This window comes from Channa argus, chromosome 5 (genome assembly GCF_033026475.1).
Source record: "Channa argus isolate prfri chromosome 5, Channa argus male v1.0, whole genome shotgun sequence".
Taxonomy (NCBI): Eukaryota; Metazoa; Chordata; class Actinopteri; order Anabantiformes; family Channidae; genus Channa; species Channa argus.
Window position 1 is genome coordinate 10429329 of NC_090201.1, and position 21117 is coordinate 10450445.

At 41.8% G+C, this 21117-nt stretch overlaps 1 protein-coding gene across 3 annotated transcripts in view; it reads right to left on the minus strand.

The window, feature by feature from the left end:
• LOC137127310 (plexin-A1-like) overlaps nt 1–8331 on the minus strand; it is a 175857-nt gene extending 167526 nt beyond the window's left edge. The window contains exon 1 of one of the 3 annotated variants that reach the window (XM_067504146.1): nt 8184–8331. The gene's annotated coding sequence lies outside the window, so the exon portion shown is untranslated. Of the gene's footprint in view, nt 1–7730; nt 8073–8183 lie in introns of those variants that run through there. The other 2 variants (XM_067504148.1, XM_067504147.1) reach the window with 2 other exon arrangements.
• Nucleotides 8332–21117: the final 12786 nt, after the last annotated feature.

Here is a 21117-nt window from a genome sequence, read left to right on the forward strand (position 1 = left end):
TGTGTTGGTAACCTAGGTCTGGTAAAAGAATTAGGCTGGACAGCCACCAATGTTATGCACAACATGCTGTAGAGTGGTTTTCCCCTTAACAAGCTATGTAAGAGACAAAAAGGAGGGAAACTGGGATTTTATGGTCCTGGACCACGTTTCCACTGAGCGAGTAAAAGAAAAACAACATGTCTCTCTTGAGCATCCCAAAATTTGAATGTTAGAAAAAAGTTCTCCAGGCTGTTTCTTGTCTACACGGAGGTAAAGTAATGAAAGGTAAAGCTTTTAAACTTTATCTGATAGAGAATTCTTTTTGGCTGCCATCATTAAGCTGCTAAACTCACTTCCCTTTGGATAGTATTTGCATTGATTTGCAAAAGGTGAGGGTAGTATTACCAGGTAACTGTAGCACTTCTGAGTAGAGAAAAGTCCCTTGTAGATGTTTCTATGGTCAACATGCTATGCAATGGCACAATGCCAACACACAATGGAGACCAGACTCTGCGGGCTACTCATCACTTCTCCCTCTTTAACCCTTTGAGAAAAGCACAAAAGAGGGAACAGACAAAGTGGCTGTGAAAAGTAGAGGAGGATAGGAGAGCGAGTAGGTGGAGGATACTGCAACATTAACCATTCTTCTGCACCATTTTAGGGAAGTTTCAGACTACATTTGTTGTTTGACAACTAGTTTGGCACGGGATGATGGATGCCAGGAATCCAAACTATTTCTCAGACAAAGACGTGTTATTAGGGCTGTAGATGTATAGTCCTGTTCCAACTACCTAAACTTTACAGGCCAACACTATTGTCCCACTTTTCTTCAAAATAACATTTCTGTGCTTCTCCTGGACATCTGTTATTAACAGCAACCATTTGCCATCACGGTTTCAAATAAATTAATACTGCTTTCAAGTCGGAGCTTAGAAAACTTTGGAGCTGGCCCACTTGGCCCTGCTATGGAAAAGTGGCTTCTTAGAGTTAAAGATGGAGAGGTGAGAGGCTGGGAAGTGCTCCAAAGCGATTTAGCGCTAAAGCTACTCAAAATCTACCCTTCCTTTTGGAGCTGAAGGGGGATCTGACAGTGGATTTAAGAAGGCCAACTGCCCATTCTGTTACTGTGAAAGACAAAAATGTTTTTTCACTCTGTATTGACTTTTCTGTAGAATATACCTATGCAAGAACACACACACACACACACACACACACACACACACACACACACACACACACACACACACACACACACACACACACACAACAATAGCCAGAAGCTTCAGCCAACATCTAAAAAGACACCGAGGAGAAAAGAATGAGAGTTTAACAAAATGAAAAAAAAACAAAAAAAGAGTAATAATCTGCATCTGGTAAAAGCACATCAGGTGCTGACATCAGAGCTTGTGGTTTATGAGCCATGGATTGTGTACACACAAACACACACACACAGACACACACACACACACACCAGATCGCAGCTAAAAGGAGAAAAGGAGAGTGATCCTACCTGTGTCCTACATGCATATGCACACACTTTCTCAATGCCCAACACTGCCTCAGGGGTGACACCACTATAGCTCTGACCTCTCTGGAATGAATCGCCCTTCCTTCCGCTAACATGGGGGGTTGTTGCTAGCTAGGCCTCAACACGGCAACAGTAAAAACGGCCAGACAGGCAGCTAGCTGATTTATAGGCCAGCCCACAGGCATGCTTTCCCTGGGCAAGTGACTCTCTTCAAAAGGCCTACCTTCTATTAGTCTTATTTACAGGGCTGGGGAGTCCAGACCGCCTAAATTATTTAAGATTCCCCTTGGTAAAGACAACAACCAGTTTTGCACACACACCCTGTGTGCAAAACAAGAGAACGGGGCAAGGAGTACAGGAATGAATAAAGTATTGGAGAAGTGGGAGACACAGACTGAAGGAAAAGAAAAGCAGGGAGCAATTATGAGTTGCTGCACCATTAACATTAATCACAACAATAAACAGCTATGTGACTGTGTAAACTCTTCCCTGTTTCATCTCCTCCACAGTCTAGCGTGTAGCTATACAATAAGCAGGAGAAGCCCCTGTGCTTAGATATAACACATTCAGACAGTACCCTGTATACAGTGTGCACATCAACAAATGCACACTGACGATGCACTCCTTATCTCAATGCAAATACATGCACAGGCACACACCCACAGCGCACTGCCTCCTCTCTCACACAGTGGTTCTCATTAACAAGCCAAACATGCCTGAAGAGGCAGACAGACTCTAGTGAGCACGGTAAACAACCAGTAGGCTCCCTCATCTAAACTGAGACCATCTCAGCATCAGCGTCAACACACACTTTCTGCCGATGATACTGACAGGCCGGGACAGAAACAATCCATTCAAATTTCTGCTTTTTCTTCTTTTGGTCAACGGGAACTTAGCAAATCCAACAATGGGTTGCGTGATAGACAAAATCCTAACATCAGGTTACAGCTCATAGTTTTGAGTTTTCATCCGTCTTCACCAAATTGGAGAATATCTGTAAACCGAGAAATTGGTTTAAGACAGATTTCAAACACAAATCTTCCACTTTTCAGAAGATTGATGCAATGCTCTAGTGAGCACAAAAGAATGCCCTCCTACGATGGAAATATGAAGAAAACATAATTGGGTAAAAAGGTAAAAACGTATTGTTAGGATCAAGACAAAGTTGCAAGAGTGACCTGAGATCCGTGTCCAAAATGAATTAGTACTCTGTGTATCTAGGGGGGGGATGTACTATACAGAAAAAGAAAAAAAATGTTAGAGAAATAATAAGCATAACACGTAACCCTACCGGCCGCACACCATGGCGATAAAATTAGACAACAAGACAGATGATAGGCATAGGTGTTGTCTTACGTTACAAGATGTGTGATTTTAAAATCAATAGCACGCTCCTGTTCTTCTTCACAGGCAGAAATGCAACAAGAGAAGCAATGTTTTTTGTTTTTTTACGTGCACAAAAAATCTGGGCCCTAAGCTGCCAGTCTGAGTCAGTGTGTGAGAGGAGATGGACAGAATGCTGACATGAGCATTAGCATGCCAGGCAGGAAACCTCATATGCTGAGGCTGTGCCCACAAGTGTTGGGTGTGGTGGGATTTCTACCACCAGGTCAAAAGTGAAGCCGAGGTCAATACTGCATCTCTGGGCCTTCAGGAAGATCCTTCCGGACAACTGTAACTCAATCATAGTGGTGATGTGCCGGGGACTGTAGGTCAAATGCAGCCAATGACAATATTTCTTCAGTTTGGCTGAGAGCCCATTCTGCAAATTATGAAAGCTTATCAATTTTAGCCTACAAGACAATAACTCAAATGCAGTGTTCCTGTCAATAAAGCAAAGTGGGTGCAAAATAGTGAACAAGTGAATTTCTCAGTGCCCTACTTAACTCTGTCTCTTCACTCGGCTTTACGTTTCAGTCAAACTAATCAACAACCCTTTGAAAAAAAAGGAGACCATGTAAATTCTGTTCCCAACAAGCAGTAGAGACTTCAGTGGAAACGGAGCTTATTTTCAATTTGCGGCCAGATTAGCAGGCATGTTTTTGATACTGTCAGAATGGCAGAGATTTTTCTATTCCAAGTCGTCTTGAGTGAGTGGCCTTTTTAGTGCCTGCTTCAGAAAGCATCCCCCGTACCCGAGCAGCTGTCACTTTCAGCAGGCACTGTGGAGGACGGAAGCGGGGGAGGGGTTCTTTGAAGGAATGTTTAAAAAGTAGGCGATAAAAATAAACTGGGAGAGAGGAGAAAATTAATTATACATAACAGACAGTTCACTTGGATGAGCACAGAGACAGAGAAACTAAGTCTGCTTCCCTCAAAGAAAAAGGAAAAAAAAAAAGACATTTTCTGGCTGAGGACAATTCTGCTCTGCCACCATAGTGGTCATATTTATTTGGCGACATCTGTAGTGAGGGATGTAACAAGAAATCTTTTTAAAGAAGGTCAAGGCATCAAACAATACACATGGAGCTTTCATTTCAAATTCTCCACACTTCATGTATCCTCTCCAATTCAGGCAGTTTCAGCAACCAAACTAAAGCCGACAGCCCTACATTTCTTAAAAATGTGATGAAGTTTGCACATTGCTCAGTCTGCTTTTAAATTCACTTCTGATTGGCAATGATGAGGGTTTATGCTGCGGGCTCACCTGCAAACGCAACCCTTGATATGATTTGTAATGCACCAGCACTTGCAGTTCAACACCGCCCACTGACTCTCAATCCCAGCTTCTTATTCGGGCTAAATGGAGGTCATTCCTATTTGAGCAGTCAGTCAAGACGGGCCCGCCAGGTACTGGCGAGTGAGTTTATTTCGTATTAAGGCTTGTCGGCTGGAGAGATGTTAGCACCATGAGAGCTGTGGGGGTGTGTGTGTCTGTAGTTGTGTGTATACAACAGGGCCTTTGGGTACTGCCCCACTGCTAGTCTCTCTTTAGCGCGTTTTAATATTGCTGCTGCTGTGAGGGTCCTCGCCTCAGGGCGCCACACAAACCCCAGAGAGACACATTTCAAACACGGGATGAGAAAGGGAGGATAGGACAAGATTCTGAGAGAGATAAAGACTTGACAATGAGAAGATGGGGACAGGAAGCGACAGAAGCAACAAATGAAGGAAAAGATGGAGAGAAAGGAAACAGAGTGTGTGTGAGACAGAGAAGCACAGACAGAGTGAAGCAGACTCTGAGAAAAGCACCAGCAACACGGCTAACATCTTCAGCAAGACTGACACAAATTAAAACTTATGTAATAAAAATAGACCAACACTACTAGATATGATATGAAAGCATTATAGCAACGCCTCACCAAGGAAACCCTCAGTCACAGAGTTCAGAGCACCACGTGCCAAACACTCATACAGACATAACCCTTTGTATAGGTTTGGGAGGTAATCCGCTCTCCCAAGTAGTAAAGGATCTTCCACCTGAGCAAGAGAGCAGCACTAGTTCACTGCTGTGATGCTAAGATGACTAGTCCCATAAATGTTCAGGAGAACAGGCTGCACATTAATAGTTTAGGGGATTTTCAACTAAATTAGTGCTAAGAGTGAGCAGCATGCAATCAGACAAACACAACAAGAGAGAGAGAGAGAGAGAGAGAGAGAGAGAGAGAGAGAGAGAGAGAGAGAGAGAGAGAGAGAGAGAGAGAGAGAGAGAGAGAGGACACATGAGGAAAAAGGTGGACATGGACAGGAAAAAGGTGGACATGGACACAGACAGCAGTGGGCTCCAGACAGGAATAGAAGGAAAGAGAAGTAGTGAGTAAAGCAGGAAGACAGAGGGAGTAAGGCTGACCAGCACCATAACTCTGAAGGCAGGAAGAACGCCAGAGGAGCAGGAGAGAGAGAGAGAGAGAGAGAGAAAGTGAGGAAGAGGAAATTTCTAAAAATGACGTTGTCACGCTGGTTTAAAATGTCAAACAAGAGGGAAACTGGAAAAGGAGCCAGTTTGCAGTCATGCAACATGCACACACATGCACTTCACACTGAGAGTGTGAACACAGTAAATATATCGGCTCGCTGCGTAAAAGCAATGAATCACAGGTTATACTTTATACCCTGAAGAGCACAGTTATGCACTGAAAGTCTTTTCACGTGTATAAACAATTTCAATGACCCACTGAAATGGTTTTTCCACACCAAATGAGAAAAGCCCATGTGAGCTTGAAGGGATTTAATTTGAATTGTCTTTTTTTGAGTCCTTCATCAATATGTGGACAAACCTATAAATATCGAGAGGGAGCCTTACAGTGCCAAGCTGCAGTTTAATTCTCACTTGAGCACTGCCTTTCTGCTTTGTCATACATATACAATCTAATAAGACCTGAAATATGTGACTCGCTGAAAAGTCCAGAGGAATGCGACGGGGGGCAAGCCACACAAAGGCAGGAGCAGAGGGGTGCAAAGTGCACATGTCAGCTTGAATTCCAAAGTCTGGACATCACAGATTTACCCTTCACACCAGCAGACAGATCGGACAGGGCAGACTTTCAAAATTCATGACATTGCTGGTCTATTGTGGGGCAGATGTGTATCATAATTAGGGAAGATTGGGGCAAATTGCTCGTAATTTTCTGCCTGGGTTGCCATGTTTAGTGTAAAATGCCATGCACATCAGAGTTATGAAAAAACTATGTAAGGTGGGAACTTTTTGAAAACCGTGAGAAAACAAACATCTAGGTGTGATTGTTTCTCACGGATTTCCCCGACTGCTATGCTGATATAGATCATATATAAATATACACTTGTTTGTACATGTGTTAATAGGCACAAATTATTATAATGATTCATGGTCAGTCTCCAGGTAATTGCTTGAAGTTTGTTTCACAAAAGTAATTAGAAGATTTCCTCATTGTAGGACTAGTGCCAGCTAAATAAATAAAAACTAAAAACAAAAGAGGCTGGTTATATTGCCTTGGCACAAAGAGAGTGGTGGCTATGTTTAACTTTATTACTGCCGCTCCTTGCTGTACAGTAATGCTTGTTTTGATAGAGCAAGTTAGTTAAACTGCTGCTGTGTGGCTGCTGGGATGTCAGTCAGTCAGTCTGCGGTTGAATGGCTGAATGATTTAAAGCCATGACTGGGCCTAAACAAACACTCATGTCACAGTTCAAATCCCACATCATTTGCATGTGAATACTGGTCATTCCATTGAACTGTCAATAAGAAGCTTGACTGAAACCAGGCAAAATTGGGCCATGTCCTTTATGACAGAGAGTGATCACATCAGTCACATCATGCCTGTGTCTTACAGGTGAGTTGAAGAGGTGAAACTGAAGATTTAACACACCATTCACTGCCTCCAGGTTTATATTAAGTAGATAAATTGCCGAGCAATACGGCGAAGTATTCCTACTTCCAAATTAAGTGGGCAATGCAGTGATTTGTTTGTGCACAGCCTCCTGTCTGACCCAATCCCCCCTCCTCCCCCTCTTTAAAAAGGTTGAGAATGTGTCAAAGCTGATCTAATATGATTCATGAATACATGTTTTAAGTGGATTGAAAATTAATTCACGTAGCGGATCGGGAGGGTAGCCTAATTTGGTTAGCCAGGATTTGATTAAAAAAAAAAACAAATGTGGAGAATCCGATGGAGCAACGAGAGCATTTTCAATAGCCGACAACCAATGCGCACACCCACAGCCAGCCCTCACCACTCCATCCACCCAGGCTCCGAAAAGGAAAATTCAATTGCTGTCCAATAAATTTTTTTTTTAAAAAGCTCCCAAATTGCCTCTTATTCGCTAGCAGATTAACGCTCCAACACTATTTCTAATTATTCCAAAGCTAATAAGGTAATCGATTTTTATCTTTTAAAGCAAGCGCCGCGTCCCCCGAGAGAAATCCAGCACAACTCCTCCCTCAGGTCCATTTAGGAAAGCCGGGCCAGGAAACGTTGAAAACAAACACGCGAAAATAAACAAGCAGCAAACAAGCATGAAAGCAAATGTTTAATTTAAAGCCGGGCAACATCTTGCAGCCTCCCAGGACTATTTATCCAGGCGACAGCTGAGTGTCAGCTCCGTGAATACCTGTGATTATATGTGGCGGAGGCGCCCTGAGCCAAACACGGAGGTGCAGGACGTTTGTTTTTGTATTACTGCAAAATGAAGCTTCCCCACACCCGAAAAGTGGCTTTTCACTGCAGCTTCAAGCAGCCGAAAACTCACCTCACACTGCGCCAAAACCGAAGGTACATGCAAAGAAAGAAAGAAAAAAAGCACCAACCTTTCCTTACTTTAATGGGAAATACTAACAAAAAAAAGGAAAATGTCCAGGTGACTCGGGTCGGTTAGTTAAAGCACTGCTCGCCGATCAGAATATCCGCAGTTGCACAGTTCGTTGTGGATCAGTCCGACTGGTGCTCGCACCGGGGCGCACAGAAACACAAGCCTCCGCACACCGACACACACCTACAGAACTGCAGACCAGCGCGACTCTAAGTAAACCCTGCTCGCACCCGTTTCCCTCACCCCCGGGTTCGCCCGGAGCCCCCCCAATCTCTTTAAACTCGTGGAGAAAACAGACGCCGGAATCGGAGGAGACGCGGGTAGAAACACAACGACAAACTCACCAGCACACGGAGCAGCGGGGAGAGAGAAAACTGTGACCTAAGTATTTCAACCGGCTCCTTCCACAGGAAGGAAAGAGCCGCGTGTCCGAGTTTTTCATGGTACTTACAGATTCAAGTGACCCTCAGGCTGGATATCCTCGCCATGGTTTTAAATTCCAAAACTTGGGGACATTTCCACTCTGAGCACGGATTGGTGGTGCTCTCTCTCCGGTGGCTCCCTGCGTGTGAATGGAGTGCACAAGAGAGGAATGCAGCCCGGAGCCCGGGAGGAGGGAGCAGCGGGGAGGGAGGAGGCGCTCCGCAGCTGCTGCAGTACCGCACCGGGCCCACAGAGGGCGCCCCGCACCGGCCCCTAGTGGGACAGAGACAAGTGTGAGAGCCTTTATTTTACATACCCCCCAAAGGGGATTTATTTCATGTTGCGCTCAATTGTGTTTGTTTTAATTCTATTATCTTATCATTTTATAACTGCCTTTCTCTATAAACCAGAAAAGCCAAGTCCCTTCATCAAAAGTAGGTAAATAAGTGAGTACTCTCTGAATACTTTAATTGTGCTTTGTCATATTTTAGTGATAAAAGTACTTGACGGGTACAAGAAAGTGGCCCACACGCAAGATAAGGAAATGTACAATACCATTTTTCTCACACTCACAAGCATTTTTCTCTTCGTGCCACATTTTGACATAAAACACCTGACACAGTTTTAAAGATCCTGTGAAACATTTACAGTGAATGTGAGCACTGTAAAAATACTCCGATAGATTATTTAATTGTTTTCACAGGATTCATAATCATTAAGACCACATAGTCTCTTTAAAGTGGACTGTTCAGTCACTGCCAGGCTTTATTTAGTCTTACCCTCAAAAATGTAAACACAACAGACTGATTCATAAACCCTATGGCTGGTATAAAAATGATCCGCCTCACCTTTTGTGTCTTCATTGTCAAGATACCTTTGTAACTCAAAGTTTACACAAACAACACAAGAACAAAATTACATAAGAACTGGAAATCAGCAAAGGGAAAATGTGGGCATTATGGGAAAGCAAAGTGTGGTGAAGTAACAACAAATACATGCAGGACAGTTGAGTGACATTAATAGCGAGCAAAGCCGTGATGGTCACAGTTTAACCTCAGCGTGCTACAATACACTGAACACCTGCATGTTACCTCGACAGCGACCTCGACAATTTACACTGAATGGTGTTTAAAATTGTAAAGGCCTTGGGAGACAGTAGGAGTCAGGTTTGATTGTAAGTTTCACAAAACACGTCGGGCTCCTAATTAAATGAGGAGTCCTCGGGCCTACTTGTCACAACCCATCAGCTGACACATTCATACCGACTAACTTTTACACTGAGTGACAGGGATGACAGAGTTTGGATACAAACTGCGCCCATTGGGCTATCCAGATAACTTTGAATTCTCAGTCTTTTCTTATGATATACAACCTTAAGGCAACAAAAGTGAAAATTTCAGTCACACAGTCAGTAAATATTAGACAAAGTGTGTTTTGGGCACAGTTCCATGCAGCATCTCTGTAACGAGGAAGCTTTTGGGATAACTGAGTTATTCAAACAGGCAGCTCAGGTTACCAACTGCACTCTGGAGAGAAGAGAGCAAGATCTGGCACTAACCACACCACCTGGCTCCATGCACTGTGTGAAACTGTGTGTTTCGTAGAGGTAGTTTTGATTGAGAAAGTTAAAGAAGTTGTGTGTGTGTGTGTGTGTGTGTGTGTGAATAAAAGAGCAGCTGAATGTCCGCACTTTCCAGAATAGTCTCCCACCCCACTGAGCTTTGACTGGTTTTCAAAAGCCCACTGTCTGCCGTTAGAAATGGTTGATTTGGCCATAGTAATAGTAAGAGATTAGCCTAACTTACCATGCGAAAGACCTCTGGACAAAGCTTTTCTCTGTCTCACACTTAAACACAACCACATTGATTAGCTCTGAGTTAATGCGGTTCAAGTCTGTCCAGCTCCACTTCAGGCCGACTGTGGGTCCTCATGGGAATATTTACAAAGAGTATAAAACCCATCGGTGTACAGCGTTAGCCTTATGCAAACCAGGATCAAGTCCACATGCAAAATAGGCAGTTGCTTCTTGTTGAAACACAGTTGTGCACTCAGTCTTGTATTATGATGCAGTCAAAGTGGAGATACAACACCTCGAAGGTGCTGAAATAAAATACTTCGTTTCTATACGGCTAGTGTGTAAAACCAAAAGTTGTTTGCATATGGTGCTCGGTGATGTTTTTCCTAATAAGCTGGATTATTCTCAGCTATCATGATTTGAATAGACAGCGCACAGGCCGAGCAACTTGGGCTCAAAGCACAGAGAATATTAAATAAATTTACGCATGGCTGTTTTGCTGCTAGTTTTGCTCCTTACTTTTTTCATGCACTATTAATTGGCCTGTGTTTGGCAAGATGAACAATAATTTTAAGTGAGCAGACAGATACAAGAACGGACTGATCATGAAGAGAAATGAGTCCCAGTTCTCACACACATACTGTATTTGAACTTATGTGTCAACATGCTCAGCCATAATGCACCCACATGCACAGAACACATAAAACAGCTTTTCTATCTACATTCTAAATACTAGAAGAAATACTGGATGCATTGGGTGGCATTCGGGAGAGAATGATCACAGACTCATCCACTGACACCTCTGTTTCCAGTCATCCTTGTTAAAACAGCAAATCAACAGATAACGAGAAGCTCTGAGAAAGATCATAAAGTGTTTTAACACTCAGAACCTGAAAATTGATCAGTGTGCCTTAGCAGTCAATGTTGACTTTTTCACTGGCCATGAAACTGGATCCCCATTACTTACAAGCAAAAAAGAAAAGAAAAAACCCCACCTGATCTGTGCCAGTTAGGTGAAACTAATAAGATTTGAGCCAACGGGTGAAGAGCAGGTTTGGTGGCCTTGCAACCTGAGGAGGCACAGCTCTGTCTGGTAACAGGTAATGAGACATTAATTGACTAACAAGAAGATGGCTGAGCACAGGATATCATCTGACTAAACCTGTCTGATCTGTTTTCTACGGTCATTCCAATCCCATTTTGGCTCTCAGGATCCTAAGCCATGATGGAGCCACGCCATCTGTGCACACCACGCCTCATAAGGACAGATAAAAACTTACTGGGATACTTTGCATTTGCATTTAGTGATTTGGCAGGCACTCACTTCACTTCACTCGACTTACAAGTGACAAAAACTCACTAGGAGCAACTTGGGGTTCAGTGTCACGTGGATCAGAGGAGTCGAGGGCCAAATTGCTGACCCTGTGTTCAGTAAACAATATGCTGTGCTACAGGCGGTTCTTTACCTGTATGAAGGCAGAGCTTTCTGCTAATCAAAACATTAAAATTGGCAGTAAATCTTGTCTGTTTCTGGAGAGATTTAAGACCATGAGGATATGTGTAAACTGTTTGGTTATTTAACTGAGCAAATACCTTCAGCCTTCTTGTTTATCGTGAATTCTCAGTTCCACAATTGAATGTTTTCATTTTTTGTACAGGAACTGACTTAACAAGGAACAAGCTTGTCCTGCATGACGGTGCTGTCCCCCCAGGACAGTTACTGACTGGGTCCATTGTATGCATTACATAGAAGAGAAATACCAGTTTGTCCAGTGATTAGCTAACAAAGACGCCCACAGCCATTTCATGATCTAAACTGTTCCATAATTTCACAGCAAAGCACCTCCAGGAAAACCAGATATGTACCACAATTAAATGTGTGTAGAAGAGATACAGCTTAAGTATTACATCTGTAATATTTACTGTACATGATGAATACACTGTTGTAGTCAGTACATACTAGCATACACTTTTAATATTACATGACAATTTATTTACGTCTCTAAAGATGAAATGTGGACAATTCAATGGCTTTCACAATCTGTCTTTACTGTAGGTTAAATCTCAATCATCTGCTATAAACTAGTGAAAAAGGGACTCACATAAAGTGTTTATTTCTGTGCAATATTTTGCGACCTATTAAATATGTTAAATACGACAGAACAGTACGTTTAAGTAGAAGTACTACATCCCAAAACATGAGCTTATTAGGTATGACACTGATCAAACACTAAGGATGCATAAAGCCATTAGAGGATTGATCCAACTTGAGTTAGCAGAGGTTGACACTTTAGCATATGTTACCTGTTTGAAGTAGTAATGTCTTAACCAAGGTAATATGAGTTATGAATATTTCTAACTTTATTATTCATTCAGCGTGTGTTTCAATTGTGGGAAACCAGGAGTCTCTGGAGACTTGTTCTTTAAATTGCTGCAACCTTATAGGCAGGCTCACTGGCCATGATTTAATGTGCATCTTTTCATAGACCTCAATTTTCAATTAAATGTAAGTGTACACCACTGGGAATATCCTCAGTCATGTCCGCCACATTAACATCCATTAGAAGTGAATCACCTGTCTGCATAAGAGCTCCTCAGCTGCTGAATGTTTTCCTCTGGGCTGCAATCTGTCATACAAGGGATAAAAAGACTGGTTAAGATAATAATTTTGCATTTGCTTATGATTCCTATTTAGGTTTGAACTGAAAGAGAGCTAAGCCTCCAGACTGACTTCTCTAATTATGATTGCAGCAAGACATCAGGGGGGCAGTGAAAATGTAGCAAATTAGTGATTCAATTTTTCCTCTGATGGACCTCATTAAGTATTAAACACATATGCTGGAGGTTTTGTGTAATTTTAAGAACACCTCAGATCTTTAGAATCAAAAACTAGGTTGAGGAATTGCATCGGAAAGCAGAGGTTGGCCACGTCATGGAGCTTTTACAAGTCCATTAGCAGCAAAGGTTCTATGATGTATATAATTGCTATTACTTTGATATTAAATGTAATAGCAATTATATCCACCATTTGATATTACGTGTTGTAGAGGCTTGCTTACTCATGTCCAGTGATCCAAAAAATGATCCACTCCAAAGATCGTTGCATAACTAACACTAAAGGTTTATTCTCACTCTATTCTCATACTATTCTCATTCCAGGTGCTGTTGTTGACTCGGCCACGGATGACAGGAGGCTACTTTATGCTAAGCTAGTTAGCAACCTTGCTCTTCCCTGCTGCCCTGCCCAGCTATTTTACAGGAGCCCGTACCTCAATGTTTGGCATGGAAATTTTTGAAGTACACAATCATAATTAAAATCTAGGTGAAGCAAAATGAATCGAATTAGTTACAAACAGCCCCTTTGTGCTGTCTCTCGGCTGCCATCAAACACTTAATGTGGCCTTTCTTTGCTGGCTGGTAATGGGCGCACCTTGGGGTGTGCAAAGTAGGGAGACTGGCAAATACCAGCCTTTTGATTAAACACATTTCATTATGAATAAGAATTACTGAAACTTCTGTCATGACTTTGCTCTGTTATTGGCTTTTTTGCACCTCATGCCCATGAGGTGCAAAAAAGGAAAGAGGACTGAAGAAAGAGGGGCTTTGATGATTTTAGTTGTACAACTGTTTTTGTAGATGTCCTTTAAGATTTTGGTTCATTTTATTCCACAATCCAATATTTCTGCTCAGTGTGTGGGCTTGAAACGATATTACGGCACATGGTTTTAAAACCATCACAAAGATACCTCCTAGTATCAAGCCAAAAATATTTACACCTCTGTCTGCAGCAGTGTGGTATGACGTGAACTGACTCACTGATTCCCTTCCACAAACTGGATGTTTGTAGTGCGTAGTGTGCAGTGGGATTGATAGATTGTTGTAGATAGTTTTATCTTTTAACAACTAGTTGATAGATGCTCTGAAAAACTGAGAATGACTGACTGTACCCGCATAAGTAATGGTATTTCCTCAACTCTACTTTGCATTAAGGACTAATCAAAACATTTTATCTTGCTTTTCTAACACACATTATACCCACTTTAAAATAGTCAGGTGCCCATATATACACATACAGGTGCCCATATATTGTGTTCATACTTCCTGTTTGTTTCCAAAGCCTTTTCAGTGGAAGTGACCGGGGCCAACAATTATCGTCCTTTTTGTAAGAAACAAAACAATGCTGCACTAAAAAAGCAGCAACTTTGGAAGATATCTACTTATGTGACTAATTTGGAATCTTGCATTTAGTCTTTTGCTTAGATGTAGAATTGTGGATTTTACCTCCCTCTAACTTCCCTCCCAAAACTTCCACAGGAGGAAGTTTATGGAGGGAGAGCCCTTAAAAGCCAGTGTAAACAGACTGATTTTAATATGGAGTAAGCACAAACACTGTTGCAGTGTTCATAGAACATTGCAACATGTCTATATTTGAACTAATCTTTTAAAATTAGCATTACTAATGTGAATGTAGGCTTTCATTCAGTTTCATGAATCATAGTGAGCACAGTTTGGTACTCTTGTTACAAGCTTTATTTTGTTTTTACAAGGTGGGCATCAAATATGAGAGGTATTTAAGCAATAACATGTCCTCAAATGTTATGTTATTTAACATAAATGTATGATTTGTCTTTGAATATGTATCCTTAACATTTTGTATGCTTTTAGGCATGTATTCTCCATCATCAGTGCCGATCTTGGATCAGTTTACCCTTTTTTATTATGATGAATGAGACAGTTAGGTGTTTCTCAGTAATCCCAAATCAGCACTCCTACTCCAACAGACTTGACACATTTTGGTCCAGACCTTTCCTTGGTACCCGTGGGAGACTTTGTGTCAAAGTATCTACTTCTAATGACTGTCTACTTTGTCTGGTTCGTTTTAAACTGGAAGCCTCTTGCCAAGCCTTTGCCCATGCCAGGTTTTAGGTCTTAGTGACAGTAACAGTTTTAGTCATATCTTGGCAGGTAGCTTTCACTGAGCAGGAAGTTTGGGGTTTTGGCTGGTGTTATATTAACAAGGTCTGTCATCCCAGCTAGACCCAAAGCTGAAATCAGAGCTCACACAAGTTTCTGCCTAACAGTGATGGATCGTTTTGCCTCTTGACCACTAACAAAATTTGCAAAAAGATGCTGCTGATACCACTGCTCTTTCCAAGCTGCTTTGCAATGATTAGGCACTGAGTTTAGTTGTTACTGAAAAACAAAAACTGCTACTGTTGTCACAGTGCCTTTCCTCCAAATTACCTGCAGTTTCATCATCTCTAGGTAGCTGAAGCTTTTGCCATCAACAGTGTCACAGTAAGCACAGTTTCTGGGTCTTTTAGCACTCTCCAGCACTGGAAAGCTTGGGCTCATCTTGTCCTTGACAGAGGAGCTTGTCGCCCTCACACAGTAATTATACAGAGCTGACGTCTCTTCTTTCCATTGAATTATTGAGAAGGTGGGGAGGACACGAGATCCCATGTTGAGAGACACAGCACTGTTCACATCCCAATGGGCTCAGGGTAAAAATCTAAAATGGACATGGTTGCACAGACTCAGACCACCTACATACGAGTCTCTCTTTTATCGTCTGTCAGTGTATCAAACAGGTAGTGTTGTACAGCTGATAGTATTTCATTTCCTACATATTCGTGTTTTCAGTTGTATCAGACAGAGTTTATTTTAATATATTAAGGACTTCCAGAAGAGAATGCCAGTATATGCACAGTGTGTTTTACTCCTTTGGAAACTTGGAAACTACAGAGACACAAGTGATTTCTAACCTGCCGTGCTACTGAAAGTACACCTTGAACACAGCTCAACAACAGCTGTAACACATTAAATATGAGCCACGGTGACAAAAGATGGGCATTTCTGTCCTTTTACGATTGCCAATACAAATATCAGTACAGCAGACTACAGCTGCCAGACTCCCCTTAGACTAATGCCATCACACAGGAAATTTAGCCACACTTCTGTCAAAACAGAGCCTTTGCATCTGCAGAGTCTGCAGCTTGCGGCATCAGCAGTAGGTCATGATATGCACTGTAACCAGCTTCAGCTGCCACAAACTACCTGTGTGTCAGCACACACTGCTTCTCTTGTCAGAAGAGGTTTATTAGAGACTCTAAATGGAATTTATTTTATTGTATAAACATTAGTGGGCCTGTTTGCAAAGCTGGTGTCCCATTCAGTACCAGTATTTTATTGTGGCTCTGGCATTTGGTCCTTGATTGCTTAGATCAACGGCTTTTGGCTTGTCCCTTCAGGGGTCGCCACAGCGGAACATGTTCCGCAAGTTGATCTGGCACGTGTTTTTTCGTCAAATGCCCTGCCTGCCTCAACCCTGCCCGGCTCAACCCTGCCTGCCTCAACTGGCACCAAGGTGGCCCTTGATGGCTGGATGGGGCCACACCTGGTGGGTAGGATTCAAACCCACAGCTTTCTGCATCCCAACACAATGCTCTACCACTGAGCCACCAGGCGTCCTATTACGGCTTTTGATTGCATGTACAGGTTCCTTTTTTTTTCTAGTTCACCACTAAAGACCCACAGGAAATAGAATTACTGTAGAGTGTGGTCTTCTGCCTATGGGTACATTTTCCCTTCAGTTAACCTAATTTAGCTTGGACTTTAAACTGGGGAAGAATAATAGTAATGTGAATGAAGTATCCTGCAAAGTAAAGAGTTTTATAGTTAAATGTGCAATAACAAAGGCATTCTAACCACCACAGGAAAAAACCTTTTTGCCTTTTCAAAATTCACCTCTACACTTGCTTACCACAGCACCATGAGGGTTGTAGTTTACACAACATTCCTTTATTGTGCCTCCTTTAGCATTACTGTAGTTTAGGAGAACTGACATTTGAACTAATAAATTTGATGTATTTGAAGGAGCATGATTTGATCTGAACACATTTCTGAACTGGATCATTTCTGATCATGTGAGCATTTGTACCAGAGCCCCTACTCAAGCTTTAAATGACAAGCTTTATGAAAACATTTTATGGTTCAGAGACTCTTGTTGTTCTTCAACGGAGAGAGTCACACAGTGTGACACACTGTTTTTTATGTAATCCATACACTTTAGGTACGATAGTGTTTAAGGGGTTTTATGTTACTGCTTGAGAAATTATTCAGTTATGTGGACACATTCGCACAAGAACAAGGAATAATTTTTTTCCTCTTTTCACACAAGCTGTCTCCCACACAGGAACCTATTGCAGAGAGAAAAGGTGACATGTAGGAATAGCACTGGATGCCTGGCCTCAGTTCAGTGCCTCTGTCTCCACCCCTGACAGAGCAGTGAGTGGCCCTCACTCACAGCTGTCCTGGACCCAGTCAGCCAAGCACAGCTCAAACCTGGAAAACAACATGATATGGTAGGATGCTAAGATGCGCCTGGCAGTGCAATCTTCCTCCTAGAGTAGATAGAGAGACAGGGAGTTATTTAAATGCTAAACAATGAAACTTATCACTGTAGCTCCGGACAGCTTCCTGATGACTTCTGCGTTGGATCTGTCATAAAGGATATAATGTGTGTGGCCAAATGACACACAACGCTAACTGTGGCCACACATGATGAGTTTATGGACTTGGTGAATGTTGCCAACAAAAAATCTATAATTATAAATAGGCTAGTTAGAAAATGAATGCAATAATTCACAAACAAATACCATAATTTAATAAATAGCATCATCACAATAAAACGGTAAACAAAAGCCCTTATTGTAACTTATTGTAGCTCTTCCTCCTGGCCAAGAATTTCATTTATTTCTTCTCGATTAATTAAGTATTAAGAATGGGAGCATTTACACTAACTGTAATTTCAAAGCAGGGCAGAAAGAACTAAGCCGGGTCTCACTTCAGTGTCAGCTTAAGCTGGGAACTTGAAGACTGGCCAACACAGTATGGGCAGTTCCCACATAAAGACAGTTTCCACCAACTAGACCAGCACACGCATGATATCTAAGTAAACTGTGGACACACACTTAACAGCTGATCAGGACTGGTTGCAAACAAATGGAAGTTCTGGACAAACCCACAAATTCTGAATGCTCTTATGCCAAAAACAATCATGACGGTAACTGGGAACTATCACTTTTTAAAAGCAGCACGGTTTGCACCTTTTGGTTAGTTGTAAATATTCTCTTTGTGAGAATAACTGGAAGAATCTCTAGCACACTAGTAAGGATTTTATCTGCTGATCGTCACCACCAGCTGAGCCAGTCCAACTAGTTCTGACCAGTCATCATGATCAAATCACATTCATAATTGGCCGTACAGTCGTTACATGTGTTGCACACTCTACTGTAGCTTGCATATTGTTGCATATTGTAGCCCGAACCTTTGCTGTAAAGTCATCGTTAACAAAAATAGAAGCAGCCAACCTACATCATCCATAACTTAAACAGCAGGAAAAAGGAGATCATTATTAAATATTACAGCCGCCTTACAATATGACACAGAGCACAATTAATGCTCTCTCTGCACAACTTCATCAAAAATGACATACAGTTTAGTGCCATATGGAGAAGAAAAAAGTTTGCGCCTGTCGCAGAAGTACTAAGCTTAATCAGCGTTCATATATATTAACCCTCCACAGGGCCATGATTGGCCTGATGGAACAGCTAATGAAAAGCGAAAAATGTTGAAAAAGGTTGAATGGACAGTGATAAAAGGTTTCTATCATTTAAGTTTAATGCTTATCTTAACTGACATCTGCACACTGTCAATGCTGTGTCTTCACAACATGTCATCTGAGAATTCAAATGTAAATTATTTTTACAAAAATATTTGTTTTAAATCTATGCTGCTGTAACATACAACAAGAGGGAAATCTATGTACAATGATAGTGTAACTTCAGGGGCCAACACAGCGGATCATTGTCCGCATGTTGATTCGGCATAGTTTTGACGCCGGATGCCCTTCCTGACACAACCCTCCCCAATTTCTACCGGGCTTGGACCGGCTCTGCACAGCTGGGGATGGGAAAGGGCTGTTGGGGGTTTAGTGACTTGCCCAGAGACTCTTTGACATATAGCCGAGACCAGGGAACGGACCACTGACACTGTGGTCCGTTATGGGGCGCTACAGCTGCCCCACAATGATAGTCTTTTTTTTAAATGGAGGCCAAACACAGCCAATGTAATATGCAGAATTACAGATTACCAAAAATGTGTAAAACATGCTTATTCAACAATAAGAAATAAAATATGAAATGAAACGTGTTTGGGCATCTTGTAAAAACGCCTCTTGGCCCCTTGATATCACTCATTAAAGTCCAGTCACTAAAGTCCACATCTGGAGCTGTGACAATCCACTGCATTCAGAGGGAAGCTGATTGTACATATTTGTTCTTCACCTCAGTTATGATTAAAACTATTTTATTTCACCTAGAAGTAAAAATTAAGTTCAGGGTTCTTGTAAAGCATATTTTCCTCCAGATGTGCTGAGAGTGTTCTCCAAGTGTCACAATTGATGTTTTATCAAGGACACGGTTCAGCTGCACCCCTAACCCAACCTCACTGACTCTTTCTACCAGTGGTCCTAGATTTCATAGTTTCACTGCAGGACATCCAATCTGCTCCACTGCCAGTGGAAGCAATACACTGTGGAAATGAAGGTGAGCCAAACATAATTTGTAAAAAAAAGCAAACTATCAAATAACCAGTGTGTCACCATTATTAAAATTATTGAATAATATTAACATTAATCACTGATATAATGGAGATTTGTTATTCAATTAGTAAGATGCATAACTTTGATAATACGAATGTACAAAGGATTTTATGAAGATAAATGTGACGAAAGAACATTTCCTGAACATTTTGCATTCTTTCCAGCGTACATACAGAGAAATGAGGACAGTTGTATATAGATATGTGAGCTGTTATTTGCTATTGGAAGATGTTTTTCAATGCCAAATATAAAATAAAAGACATTATTCTGTCAGTCAGCTTCCACAATACGACAATAGAAAGAATAGGAATGAAAGGCATCGGGTGTGTTGAGCGGTGCACATACAAACCAATGCAGCTTTCTCTAACTGTATTTACTCACCGCATGAGACAGAAATGAAGCCAAAATTGCTTCTCGATTTATTTCTCTAAACTGAATGCAATTGCAATGAGTGTGACAAGCTGCAAATTGTGCAATCCCAAATGTTATTAAGCTATGCAGACAGGTAATCAAGACAAACTACACTGAGCTCTATTTCTGTTTCCATCTCATACTTTTCTTTGTCTTAGCATGGACACACACGCACACCCACACCCACACACACCCACACACACAATGTAGATGTGCACAAAGGTTCAGCGCTGCTAAACGTATTTATCTAATGACCTTGTACATGTAGTAAAGATATCCCCATTTGACAGAGCTAATTTGTTGACATGTCAGAGGATGTTTAGCGGCTTAGGAAATCACATCTGCCCATTGATTTCTCCCCACTACACCCCTTCCATCAGACATTGTATTGCTTAATCCAGTCTACAACTCTATTGTTGTGAATCCTCAAAGGATGCTCAGGCAGAGGACGAGGAGTGGAAGAAAGAGAGAGGCAGGGAGATGGAAAGAGAGGAGAGAAAACAAGTGATTAAGAGGCACTTGGGATGGGGAAGGTAAATTAGACACTGCGGGTTAGTGTGTGAGAATCAAACAACAGTGTAGATGCAATCAGAGGATGCAGAAGAAAGGGCAGAATGGCGTTTACAGCCATGTACCTCCTTTGCACGGAAGCATATTTAATGGCAGCAGGTTGTCATGCAGCAGTATGCACATGCTACAGTGTGAAGCTACTTGTGTTGGTGCTGAGCTGCTGTGCCAGCTGAAGCGTGCAAGGTAGTGCTGTGGCATCTGCTCTCAGCTTTATGCTTGTCTTCCCTCTGGTTAATCAGGAGAGTTTCTCTATCTTTCTGTCTCTCTGGTGAATCTTATGATGCTTTTAAACTTACTTTTACGGTGGCAGCACACACACGCACAACAGGGCACAAGTAAAAAGAGAGCTTGCCATCTCTGTTTTTACAGTAAATAATGGCTGAACCGATTTCTTCAACTTCATAGGTAACCTGTCCTAAATCAATGTATTCAAAATCATAAAATATGTTATATCACCTTCAAGTAGGTAGTTTGTGCTATATTTCTATTGGTGGGATTCTTATTGTGTCTCTAAACCTGGAC